At 35.4% G+C, this 19,711-nt stretch overlaps 1 long non-coding RNA gene across 1 annotated transcript; it reads left to right on the top strand.

Annotated features, from left to right (window-relative positions):
• The first annotated feature begins 9,836 nt into the window (after nucleotides 1–9,836).
• LOC126753924 (uncharacterized) lies at nucleotides 9,837–14,237 on the top strand. Its single transcript, XR_007666224.1, has 2 exons — nucleotides 9,837–9,970; nucleotides 14,067–14,237. It is a non-coding gene; the product is annotated as an uncharacterized LOC126753924 (long non-coding RNA).
• Nucleotides 14,238–19,711: the final 5,474 nt, after the last annotated feature.

Here is a 19,711-nt window from a genome sequence, read left to right on the forward strand (position 1 = left end):
TAAGTTATTGACTTGATTATCAGTGTGTGTAGTTGTTGGAGCAAGTTTTTTATGCGAATTTGCCACATTCAGTGTCATCGTGCGTTCAATACCCTTTCTTGTGGCATCATGAGCACAACTGCTGCATACATTATACATACATACATATGTATTTACCCAAATAAATACACCAGCCTTTCGCTATAGAGGTGATCGGTGCGATCGGTTGATGAATGAGCGAACGCGGTGTAGGTGAGTCAGTGCATCAACAAGTGTTCGAGCCCGTGCAATAGTGAGTCAGTAGGTAAGCTTGCGGGTGATTGGTTACCGTATTATACTACACATACACACACACATACTTATGTACATTGAGACTAAAGCATGTATGTATGTATGTAGTGAATTTGGGTAATTTTGTTGAAAAATGCTTTTATCAGTGTCGTTTTATGACCGCAAATTGGTGAACGACCTTGCCGCCACCACCGCTGCCGGCGAGCGAAAGTGATATTTTTCGGTTTTTTTCGGTTAAGTGAATGCTTGCGGTGTTTTTATTTCTGAACTTCGCTGCCACAATTCATTGGCACATTGCGCCAGTTATTTCGTATTGGCCACTTCACTTTGAGCGCTTTATTGATATTCCTATCTACGTTTCTCAGCTGCGTCATTTATACATGTATGTATGTACATATATACATATGCAGACTAATATGTACATATATATTTTGCGGTATTTTTGGTTTTAGCTGAATTTTATGATTTGGTGCGCCAATCTCGAGTTCTTGGGCGTTCTGCGACAGCTGTGTGCACGCCCTCGCCGAGTGAGCAATCACCTACTTATGCCAAAACAGATGTGACAGGCATATACACATACATACATGTGTATAGGTAAACAAATAGATATACATACATACATGTTTTCGTACGAATTTCACGCTTGTTTCAAATATTTTTAGGGCCATTAGCTTTTATTTTTAAATTTTTGGTGGACTTTCATTGGGTAAATGCTTGTCTAAAACAATTAATTTATTTCTGTTTACTGATTAAATATTCGATGTTTGTCCACATACATACATACATATGTGAAACGGTTTTTGTAAGATTTGTATACCCAGCAGTGATTTTTATCATACGAAATGTAGACAAGTTTCTATTGAATATTTAATAATCATGAATGATTTTATTTAACTTTCGCTTCCGAATACTCGAATAATACGAACTATTGGATAACACTATTGAATTACCTTTCTAGTCAGTTGAAAGCCACATAAAGTGCTTGGGTTTGCTCGTTTTCTAGTTGCACATTGGCCTGTTTTGTGAGTGTCAAAATAATATTCGCTTAGCTAAAAGTTCTTAATTGGAATTTAACTGATCTAGAGACCTCCAAACATTTTTAACAATGGGAATTTATTCTGTTAGTAAGAAAAAAGCAATCGGATTTCTCTATTTTAGGTCTTAAAGTGTTACTATAGTCAGAATTTTTAAAATATCATTTTGAATTTTCTAAAATATAAAAATTGGAAATATTTTGTGAAAATTTGAAGTAAGTTCGACAAACACACTTCGAGTTATTTGAATATTAGCAAAGAATTCGAGTTAGTCGATAATTAGCAAAGGATTCTCGGGCATTGTAGAACGCCTGTGTAAGACTTCAAAAGCGTTTTTCTCATAACTACCACTGCAGCTTGTAAGCCGCTTATAAGATTTCAATGAACCTTGTACAGCTTTTTGAAAACATGAAAAATTAGTGCCTGATCGAATGATTTTTTAAATTAATTTTTTTTATAAACAATTAACTGATTTTTTTCTGAAAATATGAAAAACTTTTTTCCAGGCCGTTATTTTGCTAATTTAAAACAAGTAATTTAAAACAAGTAAACTCGGTTTTAACTTTCGCAAAAACCAAAGTTGAGGAAAATACTTTTCGAATTTTAATAATATATTTGACACGTTGACCGATATTTTGGCAAAAAGTTCGCAATAGCAACTGGTATCCACATATACGGTATCAGTAGTGGTTTGACAATGGCGGTTCCGACAGATGGGGATCTTCTTGGGGAAAAAGGACATGTGGAGAATTTCAGGCAGGTATCTCAAAAACGAACTGCCGGTATCACGAAGTATGGGGTAGTGAAGGGTATTATATTTTCGGCGTAACCTGAGTTAACAGTTCTATTTTTTATCCCTTTTCATTGCAGCTTTTAATTTGAATAATATTTTTTATCTTATTTGATATTTCGACTTTGGAAACTAACTTGGAAAAACGGAGAAATTTGTTTTTTACTTATTACACAATCTTTCGGAAAAGCAATGGTTTGATCCAATATCCATGATCCAGCCGAGTGTTGTATAGTGTAATGTTATGTGTATAATTAACTTAAATCACGCATACGCTACGGTGCACAGAAGTAAAGATGGACTGCCCAGATCTTAATGGTTTGACTTCCCGAAAAGGTTCTTGCAGCTCTCTTATCAATAAATGATTGAGAGATGACAAGATCAAGGTTGGTGAGTTGACTTCGATGCAAGCGAGTTTGTGGTTACCTTATTCAATCGTTTTTTTTTCAGTTTTACAAAATTAATTTTTATATATTTAGTCAGATTTTACTATTTTTAAGTGATCAACAAACTGTTATAGATTAAAATAGTAGTGCATATATTGCTATGCTGTTATAGGTACTTACATACATATATACCGATTATTTCATAAAATTCCGCATGTCATGCCTACGAGCAATAATTTCTGCCAGTTATTTTAAGATCATAGGAAGTTTCACTAAAAAAAAGATTAGCAAACTGTTATCAAGATGCAAATGGGGCTTTTTAAAAATATTGAAATAATTTTCAGACATTTTGCGAATGTGATGTTATAGGCTGTTTTTTGCTAATTATGGGTTGCTAAAACCGAAAATGATAGTAAAAATTTCTAACACACCTCAAATACACAAAGCGACATCAGTCGCTAATTTTTCCTTCAGACTTGCTGAGTGGTGTTTTTAAATAATTTTAGAAATTCATAGATGCTTATCATGAAGTTTTGTAGACAAAATTTTGTTGCGTTAAAGAAGAAAAATAATATTTAATAACAATTAGTACACATTTGTATAAATAATAGAATCATTTATGATAATAATATATTTTCATACGAAAACAAGAAAAAACGTTAACTTCGGTTGCACCGAAGCTAAATACCCGTGCATTTCTGTTAGTAACTATGCGTTCAGTTTGTATGGCAGCTATATGCTATAGTAATCCGATATGAACAATTTTTTCGGTGATTATATTATTACCTTAAACGGTAATCCATGCTAAATTTCGTGAAGATACCACGTCAAATATGAACAATTTTTCCGATCGTTCAGTTTGTATGGCAGCTATATGCTATAGTTAAACGATCTGAACAATTTCTTCGGAGATTACATTGTTACCTTAGAAAATTATCTATGCCAAATTTCGTGAAGATACCACGTCAAATGCGAAAGTTTTCCATACAAGAACTTGATTCCGATCGTTCGGTTTGTATGGCAGCTATATGCTATAGTGAGCCGATCTGAACAATTTCTTCGGAGATTACATTTTTGCCTTAGAAAATAATCTGTACCAAATTTCGTGAGTATATCTTGTCAAATGTGAAAGTTTTTCATACAAGAACTTGATTCCGATCATTCAGTTTGTATGGCAGCTATATGTTATAGTGGTCCGATATCGACCGTTCTGACAAATGAGCAGCGTCTTGAAAATAACCTGTGACGTTTGAAAAATTTCAAAACGATATCCTTAAAAATTTAGAGACTAGTTCAGCTATATATACAGACAGACAGACAGACGGACAGACAGACAGACGGACATGGCTAAATCGACTCAGCTCAACACACTGATCATTTATATATAGACTTTATAGGGTCTCCGACGCTTCCTTCTGGGCGTTACAAACTTCGTGACAAACTTAATATACCCTGTTCAGGGTATAAAAATGCCGGAGCTTGTTGAGTGGCAATTTGGAATATATGAAATGCCAAAACATATTAAATTAGATAAACAAACACCTGCACACACCCATAAGATAAAAGAAGAACGCGTTAGACACAAAGTGGTAAACAAAGCGCAAACTCTCTTTCGGAAAAATACTACGCAGAGGCTTGTCAAGCAGCTATGAAAGTGGGCATGTGGTTTAATAAACAACTTGCAAAAACACCGACGATGCCATGCATAAATATGTGCTAAACACGAAAAACCGGTGAACTTCGGCTGCACTGAATCTAGAATACCCTTCACAAATAAAGAAGTATCTATACAAAAACTTGATTCTGATCGTTCAGTTATATGATATAGTGTTTCGATCTTAAAAAGTTCTTCAATGGTGTAGCGCTGCCATAGGCAGTAATTCATGCCAAATCTTGTGAAGATATTTAGCGGACCAAGATAGATTTTATACAAGAACTTGATTCTAATCATTCCATTTCTATGGCAGCTATATGATACAATGGTCTGATATCGGTGGTTTTGGCAAATGTGCAAAGCTTCAGAAAGATATCTCAAAAATTGCGAGATTAGTTCTTGTATATACAGACTGGCAGACAGACAGACGCCAATGGCTAAATCAACTCAGCTCGTCATGCTAATCATTTTCGACGTTAATATATTTTATAAAGTCTCCGTTGTTACAAACATTGTGCCTGTCTTGATATTCCCTGTTCAGGGTATAATAAACAATATGAAATCGAAGTGGGGCTTGAACTTTGGAGTGATGTCACTACGCACAGCGGCGGAAATCACTCGTTCAGCAAGTGATTCAAGTGTGATTCTCGCCTGGTCACTGCAGACGGCCAATGCATGAATATTCATATCAACGCCTGTAAATATTTACATACAAAAATACATTGTATGTATATACCAACATAAATATGTATGCTGAATAAAGTATGTGCTTATCGTCGAGAAAATAATAATAATAAATTGTGATAATAAACGCTGGAGCGTCAATTTCAATCACACTCGTGGACCACAAGCGAAGCGTGCTTTGTTGGCAAAAAAAGGCCAACTCAAACTGAATTATAATTTTAAAATATTCTTCTAAAAATATCATAAATGCGAGTTTATCAATTTGGCATTCAGAAATGGCTGAATGAAACGAGTTTGCGCCGGTTTTTTGTGTAATTTTAATCTTGCACACACACATATGCACATAGCAGTAAGGTGTAAGCACCTTCGTGACTCAGCTCTGTGGTGTGGTGACTCATTGCGGACGGCACCTTCTTCGAAGCATAAATAATAGAACTCACGCAGTAAATGCAACTATTAGTTTAGTATGACGTGCCAACAAATCTCTGCTTGATAATGCGTCACTGTTTTTCACAGTTACGTCATGAAGCATTCGAGCTTTCACTCACTCTTGCCCTGGTGTTGTGTTTCAACGAGCGTTTCGTGTATTGCCGAGTCATTCAATTTACTTAAAATTGTGAAATTTAGATTGGAGTTGATAAGGCGCTGCAAAAATGCACAATTCGATCTAAATATGCATGTACAAGTGTAATTCCAGGAATTTATATACTTATACGTACATATGTATTTATAACTATAACAAACATTGTGAAACTGCTTGTCACTATTATAAATCAGTAAACAAAATTAGGTGCTTTGTGAAATGTAAAGATATTCTCATTTGATATCCACATTGCCATATTATACCAATTTACTTGATTAAAATTAGTCTGAGTGTAGTCCCCGTGGACATCTTCGGAAGGTGTATGGTTGCGAAAGGTACTATTACACTCAGTGAATCTGGGTTCTTAAGAGAACACATTATCTGAACACTAGGACATCCTTACACACTTTGACTTCATGCCCCATAACTTATACCGGCTAGGGAGTATGGGTTCCAGACCCCAGCGGAATCGCAGGAAATTGTAAAGCTGATGAGCTAGCAAGGAAAGCTATCGGGAGCGGGCTGATGTATCCTCCCGTATCCTCTTGTGTTCTACTACCAGATAGCTGGGCTTTGTGGAAGCTTGACCAGCGCAGATCGGTACATGCGCTGTCGCAAAAGTATTTTGGCTCAAGATCGATCGAAAGATATCGAGTGATCTCTTTGCTCTCATTAACTTTAGCCTCTCCCTAGTTGTGCCTTATCGGCGTCTTTGCTGTAAGGTTAGGAATCTTGCCAGACGCCATCTCTAGAAGCTGTATGGAAGAAGATGAGGTGGAAAAAACTCAACACTTCCTTCCTGACTATCCCGCGTTTGGGAGGTCAAGAGTTAAATACATGGGAGCGCATACCTTCAGACATCCCACCGAACTGGTGGGAGTGGAAATTAAACGCCTATGCAAATTTGTATTGGCAACTAAGCGTTTTGCTAATTTAGAAGTTCGAACACAGGAGTCATTCTTCTCTATGGCTTCACAAAGGACTTCACATTTCAGGCCACGTGCGATCTTTCTAGATCAGCCATTTAACTTAACCTAAGCTTAGTCTGAAATATTTCACAGTTGATACCCATATAGTAATATTTTATTTGTCGAAATTTAATTTCTCAAACGACTGGCAACCGTTTTCAAATATAACACCTTCCGTTATTTTATTTTCATGTGTTAGGCTTTGAAGTCACATTTCAAATTGTTCCGAATATTTCTGAGTTGATACCCATAAAATAATATACTTAATTAATTTGCTTCCTTTGAAAATTTCTAAATAGTGGCAACGCTGCTCAGAGTTATCATTTTAAATTGTACTGAATTCGAATCGGTTTCAAAAATTTCTCAAATTATTTTCGTTTGAACCCATATGGAAATATGGAATTACTGAACTGGAATTTTTGAAACAGTTGCCAATTTTTTGCATACCATATGGAGTAATAATTAAATATAAAATAAAATAAATTATGTGACAACCCTTTCAAAACTAATCAAAATTCTATTTGATATAAAAGATTTAAAAAAAATTCTTCATTTCCCCCTCTCATCTCCCGCTTATATAGAAGATAAGTAAATTTATTTCTAGGTTGGTACAACAGTCCTTAATTGTGATGCCAAAAATTAGCGCGTTCAGTCAACTAGTGTGTTTACAGCAGCTGTTTATGTCAGTCGACCTCAGCAGTGTTATTCGAATTCTACACATTTTTTAACGTAGTATTTGTGTTAAATTTTGGCAAAACATTCAACAAATTACATTGAGCAAACACCGTATTCACCTGATTTAGCTCCTTGTGACTTCTGACTATTCTTGTAACTCAAAAACCGCTCCGGGGAAACCGTTTTGAGTTAATTGAAGACATCCAGTGGCGTAGGGGGGCGAAGGGGGCCGTCGCCCCGGGCGCAATGTCTTGGGGGCGGCAAAACGAACTTCGCTATTCTTTAATATTCAGACAAATACTTCAACAAATTTTTGTACAAAATTTATTATAAAAGTTGTACACTCACAATGTAATAATCTGAATAACAATGAAAAATATTAATTTTTACTCGAATACTCTTCAGTCTTTGAATTTGTCTTATATCTTTTGGCTTATATCTTTCTTAAAAATAGTGATAGATCTTAAATATGCACTTTTCTATCCTTTGAATGTAACAAATACTTTTATTTCTCTAAATTTTCAAAAATGGTATTTAAAAACTCCAATTCGGGTGATGAATACGGTGGTTAGCCGATATTATTAATTACGTTTTTGGCTTTAAATTCGGTCACAGTCGTGGCACGATATTTTGTTGTATTATCGTTGTGTAAAATCCATGAAGTGTTCTTCCAAGATTACGGCCGTTTTCGACGGTTTTTCTCATTTAAATGCCTCAATACGGCTAAATAGAATTTGATATTGACCGTCTGTCTGAATATTGAAAGAAACAATAAGTATCACCTTGATTTTTGAGCGTCGTTGGTATGTTTTTTTTTTGATTCGGCTCGTTTTTCCCTCCATTCCGATGATTGTTAACTTGATTGTATGTCAAACTAAACCCATGTCTCATCGGAAGTTGTAATACTCCCCATGAATGTGAGATCAGAATTCGCACGATCAAGCATGTCCAAAGAGATCTGTTTACGGAACTATTTTTTAAAAAAAATTTAGCTTTATCAAGCAAGAACGCGTTTCATAAAATATCCTCCAAAATCATACGAACGGCCTTGCGAGAGATGCTGAGCTCTCTTGTCATCTCTCTAACACTTGCCGGACGATTATCAAGCACCATATCCTCCTTTTTAATATTATCATCAGTTTAAAATGTCGATGACTGTAAGCCTTTTCTAACATTCGCTACGATTCCGAACACAAATTTTGGTTAGAAATACCAAATTTGAGACAAATTCTTTCTTCCATATTTTTATCTATTGTAAAAATCGCAACGCACTTCTGAGTTTTAGCGACTTAAGCAGGTGCTGCAAACAAACTGGTTGACAGTAGTTAAGGAAAGTTCTACACACTTAGCAAAATACATTATTTTCAAATATCATTTTCCCGGAGAATTTAATTACAATTTCCGGGAGCTTGTTTGTCACAATGTATAATCTTTCTTAAATCCTTAATAACCAAAATTTGTTCGTCTTATGAATTCTATTAAATTGATTTTTTCGATAGCAGGTTGTGACTCTCCTCAGAAATTCCTCCAACACAATTTTTTCTGAACTTTTTTTGGTGTTTATAGCATAATAACGGACTTCTATTATCAGTTTGGTAGCGCAATATTTGTAAAGAGTTGTAAATCATTCCAACCAATATATTTTTATATTGTTGCGGGGTCTCCACTTAATGCATTATATCATACTACATACTTACATATGTATATGCATGGTGGCTCTCAGTATTATGTGAACTTGTTCTCAAAGTTAGCAGATAGAAATTACTCAAATAATTTTGAATTTTGTACCGTTGACTTTTTCATATTATGATAGAGCTCATACTTACTCTTAATACATGATCGTGTTCTACAGTGTATTCTTCATCTATTGAAAGCAAGATCTTAGGCATTTTTTTAGTAGGGGGAAGCAACAAAAGCCGGAGTGCGGAACTTTAAACCTAACCTACTCCCAACTCCAGACTCTCCCACGGAACCACCTTATTAAGTATTACTTTGTGGGCTTGGGGATGTCTTTCAGCATTTGTTTCTTTTATATTGAAGTGACTGTACTCATGAATAGCCAATGCCGTTGGGAAAGTTGGTTTCAAATAGTTGTAGTTATTCAAAATCTTTAGTTAACTGTTTGCATTGTCATTCCTGATGAAATCCCAACCCAATGGGATTTATTTTTAGTATTGATTAAAATAAAACTGTTATTCATTGATAAGTGGCCAATGTCAATACAAAATAACGCAATAAATCGCACGATCAGCTATTAATAATTTGCACCAATACTTTTTCTTTCCTCCCCCGCTTTCTCATGGCGATAGTTTTAGAAATTTTCGCATTTGGTTCCGCACTTAAACGGAAATGTGATAAACCCACCGACCCGGGAAAAATTGTTATTGAGCAAACAATTGAATTTGTTTTCAATTTAATTTTTATTCAATAATTTCTTGTTGTTGTGTTTGGTCTCAGTGCAGTGGCAAATGGCGGTGCAAGGAGGAACAACTGATTGCACTTATAATAAATTTTTATATGTGTACATATGTATGTGTTTTTAAGTGAGCACATCTGGCTCTAAATGGGTGCCAACAATTAATTCTATATTGGAAAATAAATTAATGAAACGTGTGTGCTTGTGAAGTATTTATAGTAAATATTGATAAGCGCTCTCCGCAAACACCCACATATGCTTATGTACGTGTTTGCATGTGTTGGTGAATGCACAGAGAGCAGCTACACTTGTTTAAAAAGCATTTTGTATTATTAAGCGAATTTGTTTATTGTAATTAAACAAAGGGTTTAGGCATTCGACAGCTGGTGAAACCTGAAAAATTACACGCGGGATTCCCAAAGAAGAAAATGACAATTTTGTATGCGATAAAAATTTACCGTTATTTATATAATAAAAAGTGGGTTTTATTCTGCTTTCTGGTGTAAATAGGTATATTTGTACTCAATTGATAAATATATTGTACTGCTTGGGTATGTAGTGTAGGTCGTCTTCATGCTAAATGACATGGACGACTTTAGCTTTGAAACTAGATTTTGAGTAGGAATAGCTCTGTAGGTATTAGTAGAACCGTGGGCTGGTGGTTGTGGCATTCTGAGACCTGAGCATGATGGGGTGAAACTCATCAAAAATGGTTGACGGGCTAATGTCGCAACCGTCTCCATCCCGACAAAACCCTGGCAGACCTCAGAGTACGTTCCCCCTCCTTTGGCGTTAAGTTAGCGTGGTAGGTGTAAGTTGAGACGACTCCTTCTTTGCGCTGGTCGGCTCTGAACGTATAGCCTCATATGGAAGTGCATCGACCTTTGCCCTGGCTTCGTTACTGAGACAATCTTCAGGCCATTAAAGGCAACTATCTTTCCGGAGACGGATAGCGGCTCTGAGTGGAGACCATTTGTACGTGGACAAGAAGAACAAATACGCAAATTTTGACGGAAAGGTGACGAAAGAAAGTGAAGGGATGCCGAAACTGACACCCAGATCTGGACCGTGTCGAACTGCTGCTCCTGGGGCGAAGAAAACCGTCGCTGGCGAAATATAGCAACAAAATTGAGACCCCAGTAGAGGGGGCGGAAGCATGTCAGCACTAGCTAGGAAGCTAAAGGCAGACCGCCACTTGGCCAAAATCGTGGAACGATAAGCATGTTGTTTAGGTATCCGAACAACATGCTAATAGACTCGAGTGGGCCAAGAGGGTGCTAAGCGGGAGCGAAGACGATAGGGAAGTACCGGACGCAACTAAAGCTAAATCTGCGGTTAAGCGGCAAAGGTCACGGGAGGAAGAAGCCTCCCTTGGCAAAAGACTGGGAGCGGGGGCTGTGCCAACCTTTAGCGAAATCGCTAAAAACGCTGGCTCAATAGAGCTTGGGGTGTTCGACTTGTTTACATTGAATAGTTGATTGTAGAGAAAAAAGTAAAAATTAAGGAGCTTTTGCACAGAAAAACGAAAATCAAGTTGCGAAATAACGAACACCCTAATGTATATAAAAGATTAGTCACAACGTTAAGTTAATATAGACATACATATATAAAATACAAGGGCGCTCCGATAAGTACTAAGTGTACAAAATAATCCGTGCTTGATTGAGATTCCAATTTCTTTATGTAGTTGCAAAGTTCTCCTCGACCAAAGGCTTATTTAAGTTTGCAAAGAAAAGGTCCACCGACGTCGCCGAAAGTAAGTATGTATGTGCCCGTGCGTTGTCATGATGGAGGATTACTTTTTTTTATGCAACTCGGCCTCAAATCGGAACAGTCTCCAGATGGTGCCTGTAGATCACACCTTCTAAATCTCAAACGGTATAAATCGACTTTCAGGAAGCAAATTCGCTGGGCCTCTTCTTTGGTGTGTACTAGTGGATTCACAGCGTCAAACACTGTGAAGTGGACTTATGGTTCTAGCAACCATTTCTCATGCCCAATATTGCTCACGCATCTAAGCTCTTTGTGATTTCACTACATGACTTCCGAACAGCAAAATTGAATTACCGACAATGACTGCTTTCAGAACAAAGTGAGCAGTCCGATTCCGTCCTCGAGAATGTACAACACCAAACACTATACGAGTAGTAACTTCTAAATACTTATCAGGTCGCTCTCGTATATCATCACAAATCACATTTCAAAAACACTGATACGAACAAAATCGAGTGAAGAGTATTATAGCTTTGGCGCAACTGTAGTTAAAGTCTTCTCTTGTTAGGGGCGTGTTTGACAGAGAAATATTTAATATTAAAGTCTAATAAAAGTGGTTTCATTTGCCTCAATTGTTCTATCAATCGTTCACAACACATACAAATCTTTAACCATACGTGCACATATAAACATACATACAAGTACCATGGGGGCAGATTTCAATCGGACATAAAAGCGGTGTTATTTATTTAATACGCAAAAAAAAAATTAGTCAGAGATACGGCGGCTCCACCTCGAGAGGTTATCAAATTTTGACTCATTATTTGTTAATTGTACATTTAACGACATTTTGCAAAATTAGCATATGCTTATGTGTGTGATCAAATCGAAACATGAAATTAAAGCGTGATAAACACGTTCGGAAATTTTCCAAACATGAGGGCTTGACTTCAAATTGAAATGTTTCGTACAACTATTAAATACGTTTTTATGTGCTCATAGTACATACATACATATATAAAATATATAAATATATATGTATGTATGTATATTATATGTATATGTGTGTGTAGATGTCAGAGAGCACTTGCGAAATAAAATCTATCGCACCATTCAATAATTTTTCCATGCTTAATCTATTTTAAGAGGCCTGCTGTGCACATATTTACTTAAGTACGTAAATACATACATACATACATATGTATTGGCATAACTAATGATAACAGTAAACTACTAATCCATTTTGTAAATAACCGAACGCCCTTCAACAGCGCTCTAAACTAGAAAAGGTCGTCATTCAATAAGGCGCCATTTCTAATCGAACTTTCAGATAACCTTCAATTAAACAAGTGTAAGTTAGAGTAAGCGGGGCTCAGTTTCGGATGGAACCGTGTATTAGTTATTTGTAGACACAATGGTTCCTGGAATTAGAGGTTTGTGATGATCTAAACATTACCTAAGCCTTAGATAAAACTGCAGTCCGCCGACGAAATTTCATAGTTTCGATCAATTATCTGCGATTTAGTCAATATTTCAAGCAGCTATTGAGTTTTCGTTCTGTATTAAAACAATATTCTATCGATTAATACGAACATAATGACTGTTTTGGATTGATAATTCCTGCTCGATTAACTTTCTTATTCCAAAAAGTTATAAAGTGCTAGTTTCGTAAATTTAGAGAAAGAATCCAAATGTTTCTGAGTTATTTTTATAGTTTTCCCTACATGTTTCTAAACTTTGACAGATATTTTTATGTTTTACTATCAAAAATCTCGATAAATGCGTAAATGTAGTTATGGTAATTCTAAAACGTCTCTAGACTATTGTTCTAAGTTCTCAAGTTGATCTGAGTAATAGATTTCGAGAAACTGTCTTGAATATTTGCGCACTCGAGGTCAGCTATATAGTCACTTAAGGGGTTATATACAGTTAAAATTTTCAAAAAGTCGATTTTTTTATTTCATATCCTTCCGGTGAATACTTTCGAAGTTACACGCAACTTTGAATAAGCGTTTCGGAGTGCTTGGAAGTGCATTCCAAACTTTAAACGCGTTTTTCTCAATTTGTTGTCTTCAAAGTCGGTGACCATCTTTACTCGAAAACGGCTAATCCGATTAGTCTGAAATTTTAACACGTGCTTCTTAAATATATTTTTTAGTAATTAATCGAAGTTTTTTTCTCATCGAAAAATATTTTTTATAAACAATTTAAATCCGAAATTCTTCAAAAATCGTTTTTTTTCATAAACGGCCATTTTATCAAAAACTTTTTTTTTTGCTTATTCCTTCGATTAATTAGATTAGACATTAAATTTAACATTAGTTAAACGAAATCTGTTGTGATTTTTGATTTCAGAGGATTCAGTTCAGAGATATAGTGGTCACCGCAAAACGTCTTTTTTGAGAGGAGCTCCGGGATTCAGTTGTAGTTCCTTTCCAAATATATATTTTTACTAATACAAAGTCTTAAAATATAGTTAGAAGATACCATAATATGTGTAAAAGTTTTCTAAATTTAAAGGTTTTCTCAGAAAAAAATCTGGAAAATTCGCTATTTTCGGCCTTCTAACTGTTAACCTCTTAAAACTTTAAAAGCGTTTTACTCGAAACAGTGTTTTCAAAGTCGATTGTCCAGATTTCTCGCGATCTCCTCAACCGTTATTAAATAAATTCTACACATGTTTTCGAATTATAATTTACAAAGTCTTGAACGAAAAAGTTTTTTTTTGTTCAATTACAACTATTTATAAAAACAAAAACCTTTTTCTCCAAAATTTTATTTCCTTGTAAAGACGTGTGCCGAAAGTACAAATTTCACATTTTTTGTTTTTGTTTCTTCGTCCAATACCAAGTTTATAGTTTTAACTAAAGCAGGTATTATGTTTTCTTTTCAGCTTTGATCGTCTTGTAAGAAGTTTGTCAACGCGGATGCATCGTTTTTCCGAAGAGTCTGCGGAAATGACGTCATAATTTTTTAATACTTTTGTTTGAAAATTTTGCCAAGTCTTTGTAGAATATGTATCTCTGGAATAATAAAAAATTTGAATAAAAATATTTAATTTTTTTATATGAATTTGTATAATTTATTGAAAATGGTTATTGTTTGCCTGAGAGAACAATATCTATAAATTGTAAAGAAGCATATCGTCACCTGAAATGCAAAATAACGTAACATCACTTTTCGTAGGTTTACAGGAGAAGCAAAAAACCGTATAAAAAGAAAACCACTTGAGATATTGAAACAAAATTTTCAAATCTGAATTAACATGAAACTAAAGGTATATTTTAGAAAAAAAATAAAGAAAATAGTAAGCAAATTTTATAGTAGGTGTCTTACGTTATTTTGAATTTTCATTTATGAAACAAAATAACGTATGATCAATCTAAATTTGTATAAAAATTAAAAATTTGAATAGATGTTGTCATTTTTTCTTAGTTATTGTTAAACTTTGCAAAAGAATAGGCTGCTGAATTTCTAAAAAAGCACGGGTCTGAGCACTTGGATCATGGAGTCGCTAAACCGAACTCTTGCGGCTCCTTCTCTACCCATATACCGAGGGAGTTGTAGGTGGGAAGAAGCCCTTGGAGAAAAGGGACAGCGAGCTTCTTCACGGATGGGTCAAAGGTGGAGGGGTCTACTCTCAGGAGCTCTCTATCAACTCTAGTTTCTCCAACTTCCTAAGTATTGCAGTGTCTTTCAGGCCGAGATTGGAGCCATTAAGGTAGCAGTAGATTTACTATTCCGGAGTTCAGCATCCTTCTGAGGAGTGACCATCGACTCAGATAGCAGAGCGGCGATTCCAGCCCTGAACTCATTAACAATGAGAGAATTCAGAGCTGATCGAAGACCTAACCTCGCTATCAATAGCATCGAGTGTCTTTGTGATAAGAATGATATGAGTGCCAGACCACAGCGGAATCGCAGGAAACATGAGCTAGCAAGAAGAGGCACCCTAGAACCGCTATAGGTAGAATGGGGGCGGATCTGTGCTCTCGTATCTTATTCTATTACTACTCGGCCACAATTTTTACAGACGCTGTCGAAAAAGTCTTTTATCCAAGATCGTTCGCATGAGATCTAGTGATCTCTTTGCCCTCGGTAAGACAGCCTTTCCATACTTTAGAGACTTGTAACACGCCATTGTCCTATTGGCTTCCACGTAGTAAGGCTGGGAATCCTACCAGACGCCATCTTCAGAAGCTGTATGGAAGAAGATTAGATGGAAACAACTCAACACTTCCTTCTTGGCTGTCTTGAGCTAGAGAGGTCAAGACTTAATCACTTGGGGGCGCATACCTTCAGGCATCCCACCGAACTGGCGGAAAGCGTTTTGATAATTTATAAGTTCGAACACAGAGGTTCTTCTTTTCTATGGCCTCACAAATGACTACATATACATATGTATATAGTCGTCCACGTTTGATCAACCATGTAGCCTAAACTAACCAAAGCATATTGAAATTAATCACTAAAAATAAACATAAGCAATAAATGTAGGCTAACTTCGATATAAAAAAAAAAACACACTCTGTTATATTTACATACATGAGTGATGATACGTTATTTTGTTTAACGAAATCAAGCACTTGATGATACGTTTTTTTGAATTTGTAATATAGATTGGGTATTTTTGATCGGAGAGGCTTAAAATTTGTGACACATATGTAATATGATGTGGTAAATCGTAATTAGTAAAAAACTCAATTTTGAATTTTTTGATGATACGTTATTTTGCATTTCAGGTGACGATATGTATGTTTCTTGGGCCGCCTAATTAATGATATTCGAGCTGAAAGAAATTCGATTTTTATTGACCGCTTTAATAGGCTTAGGCATGCACCTATACTACACTTTAGGTGTCAAGATACGCAAATTTTTGGATCGTCAGCTTTACTATGATGGCTAGAAAAAATGTAAACTAAAGCATATTTGGTCTGATTTATTTTATAAACTACTGAATATAGTTTAGTTTTTTAATACAGTTTAATACCTATTTTCGTGATATAACCAAATTGCCAGCAAACTGCATGCAATGGCTTTTTTTAGCGCTTCCTACTTCTACCTTGAGCAGATCATTTAGTCCGTGGTGTAAGAATAATCTGGCTCTTGGTATCACTTGGGGTGAACAGAAAATATTGTTTGCAAATTTAGAGCAATCAAATTTTTAACCACACCCATTTGTCTAGTTATTGTTTGTTAGCAACTTACTAGGGTTGCTATTAATATATCTGTATTGACCATGAAAATTAGGTTGATAATGGTTTTACTGTATTTTCGAGTTTTCTTCCTGAAGAGATACTTTAATTAGTACCTTCCAATTAAAAATGAGAACTAAAAGGAGGGTTTAGTTTTCATTATAAAAAAAAACATGCTGTCAGTTTGCTATTTTTTTATTGTATCACAAAAAGGAATGATTGATTGGAACACATTTGGACATATTGATGCTTTCCAAAAATATTTCCACCTAGGCTCCCTTTCAATTATTTGCGTAGAGTAACAATATTTTCTGCCACCATAATTGATTCGATCTTCACTGAATTATTCAGTTTGCCCCCATACCGAGAAATATACACAGTAACCCATGTATAAAGACATCTCACTTACTTTGCATAAATAATTCTTATGGAGGCGTATCTAGTCCGGAAGCTCAATAGAGTATTATTTTTAAATTTCTGTGAAGATCATTCGATTTCTTAAAAAAACAGTGCTAAACATGAAAACAATGTCTGCGATTGATCTTCGTTAATATTTTATTTGTTTCGCATTGCAAGCCTCTTCGTGCGGGCATATTTATACCCTGAACACGTCACGAAGTTTGTAACACCCAGAAGGAAGTGTCGGAGAGCCTATAAAGTATATATATAAATGATCAGTATGTTGAGCTGAGTCGATTTAGCCAGGTCCGTCTGTCTGTCTGTCTGTTCGTCCGTCCGTCTGTCTGTATATATACGAACTAGTCCCTCAGTTTTTAAAATATCGTTTTGAAATTTTGCAAACGTCATTTTCTCTTCAAGAAGTTGCTCATTTGTCGGAACTGCCGATATCGGACCATTATAACATATAGCTGCCATACAAACTGAACGATCGGAATCAAATTCTTGTATGGAAAACTTTCACATTTGACGTGTATATTCACGAAATTTTGTATAGATTATTTTCTTAGACAACAATATAATCTCCGAAAAAATTGTTCAGATCGGATTACTATAGCATATAGCTTCCATATAAACTGAACACATAGTTACTAAAAGAAATGCAGCTGTGAAGGGTATATCAGCTTCGGTGCAGCCGAAGTTAACGTTTTTTCTTGTTTAATTAGCTATCAATAAGTGATGTTTTCTTATTCACGCGTATATAATTTCATGTCGTGCAATAAATTTATAAAAATATACATATATACTTATAGACAGACGACATATGTATGTATGTATGTACGAATAAGCAAACAAAATGAAGTAGCCGACGCCCTCCATTGCGTCAAAGAGATTAGCGCCACCACTAAAGCGTTACCTCCAGACATATGTATGTATATAACACATATATATAGTATACATACATATATTCATACATAAGTATATATCTGGATGTAGTTCAAGTGGATTATCATAAAAAGCTTTGCATGCATGTATGTATGTACATAAATAATATAATAGTAATGTAAACATTTTTTTAAAAATAGTAGTGATAAGCGAGTTACGAGCTGTAGGAATACGTTAAATCGATAAATATAACAGCGGATATCTTACAACTAAGTAAATATTTAATATTTGTATTTATCATAAATAAATATTGTTTTGATGTTCTTAAGTAAAGTTGCTCAATGTTAGAAGCGAGGTTTTGAGAGATCAATCCTTTTATGTATGTTACACATTTGATTAGACCCGGCAAGACCTGTGGAGCACATTACTTCTCTCGTGAAACCGTTACTTACTTTTAGGGAAAATCATTTTTTCTTTGCTGACAGAGAATAATATCTTTCCCCGATCTCAGTGCGAACTTTGAACTGAATTTTTAAACCTGTTGGAATCTGTCTTTGCTTCCCCGAGTCCTCATATAAAATATTATATAAGTACGTATGAAGTTATCGGTCCGTCTGGTTGACTTTATGTCATATCTATTGGTGAGTGTATGACAAGTCATAATTAAATTTCGTGATTTTAATTCATTTAACACATTGTGATTTGGTTATGAAAATGAAAGAAATCAGATGATAATTTTCTTGAGCCCCCACACACCATTATAATGATTACAGCTCCTATGGTTGAATCATTTTTGAAGAAATATGAACCGATGATTCCAACCGCCCCCAAACCACACCAAACCGTTATTTTCCTGGATGAAATGGCAGCTTCTGAATTTCTTCAGGTTGCTCTTTGTTCCAAATGCGACAATTTTGCTTGTTTACATACCCATTGAGCCAGAAATGGGCCTTAACGCCGAAGTCGTTAGATCTTCTTGGAACTTTTCAAGAGCCAATAGAGAGAAGCGACGTCGCTTGGGAAGGTCGAGCGGCTTCAGTTCTTGCATGAGCTATGTATTTAATACACTTTTAATTTAAGATCTCGACGTAAAGTCGTTCCATACGTCAGTCCGATTGCTACCAACGGCGCCGAATCGACTCTCCACGGTCTTCTCGTACACTCTCAGCTGTGACTGCTATATTTTTCTCACTGTCTGCTGGACGTAGTCTATTCGGTCGAATATTATACAGTAATGAATGCTGGGTCTCAAAATGGGTGATGGTGTTTCAAAAAGTACGCTAAAATCATGTTCAGACCGACACTTAATCACACGATTTCGGCTGTTGAATGGATTATCCCACTAATCTTAAAAATTTATCAAGATTTCGCCATATAAAAATGACAGTTCCAAATCACTTCATTGAAATGATTTCAAACTGATCCACGCTAAATCTCTCTGTGCGACTCTGATTTTGCGCAATCTACTTGTCAGCACTGGAAATCTGTTACATTATCACAGCTGATTTAGACACTACAAAGGGGGAAAAATGTAAACAAATAAATTTTTTTTAAAGCAACGAATCTAATTTTACCTGAAAATCGACTTAACAAATGAAAAAATGCATCCATTATTTCTATTATATGGAAAATATTAAAAAAAGACGGCTTTTATTTGAAAATACTAAATGACAATCTTTCCTTTTGATAAATATTAAGCGATGTGAATTCTTGAATGACAATAACAGCTGTTTTTTGATCTTTCTAACGGCAGTGAGAACACTGTTGGGTTATGAAATGCTTAAATGTAATCTAATCTTTTAAATTTTCGGTCTGAACATGGTATAAGCCGATTATGTTGACCATAAGTTGAGCGAAGTGCCCGAAACACATTCTTTACAGAACGAGAATTCTTGTAATAAAGTTGAACGATTTGTAAACGTTGTTCAGGTGTAAGTTTTTCCACAATAAAATGGCAAATAATAGTGAACGAAAATAACATGACAGAGAGACACGACTCACGCGTGATCTGTAAAAAAAGACTATTGAAAACATTATCTCTATCAAGATAAGCAAGAGC

Source organism: Bactrocera neohumeralis, chromosome 3, assembly GCF_024586455.1.
Source record: "Bactrocera neohumeralis isolate Rockhampton chromosome 3, APGP_CSIRO_Bneo_wtdbg2-racon-allhic-juicebox.fasta_v2, whole genome shotgun sequence".
Lineage (NCBI taxonomy): Eukaryota > Metazoa > Arthropoda > Insecta > Diptera > Tephritidae > Bactrocera > Bactrocera neohumeralis.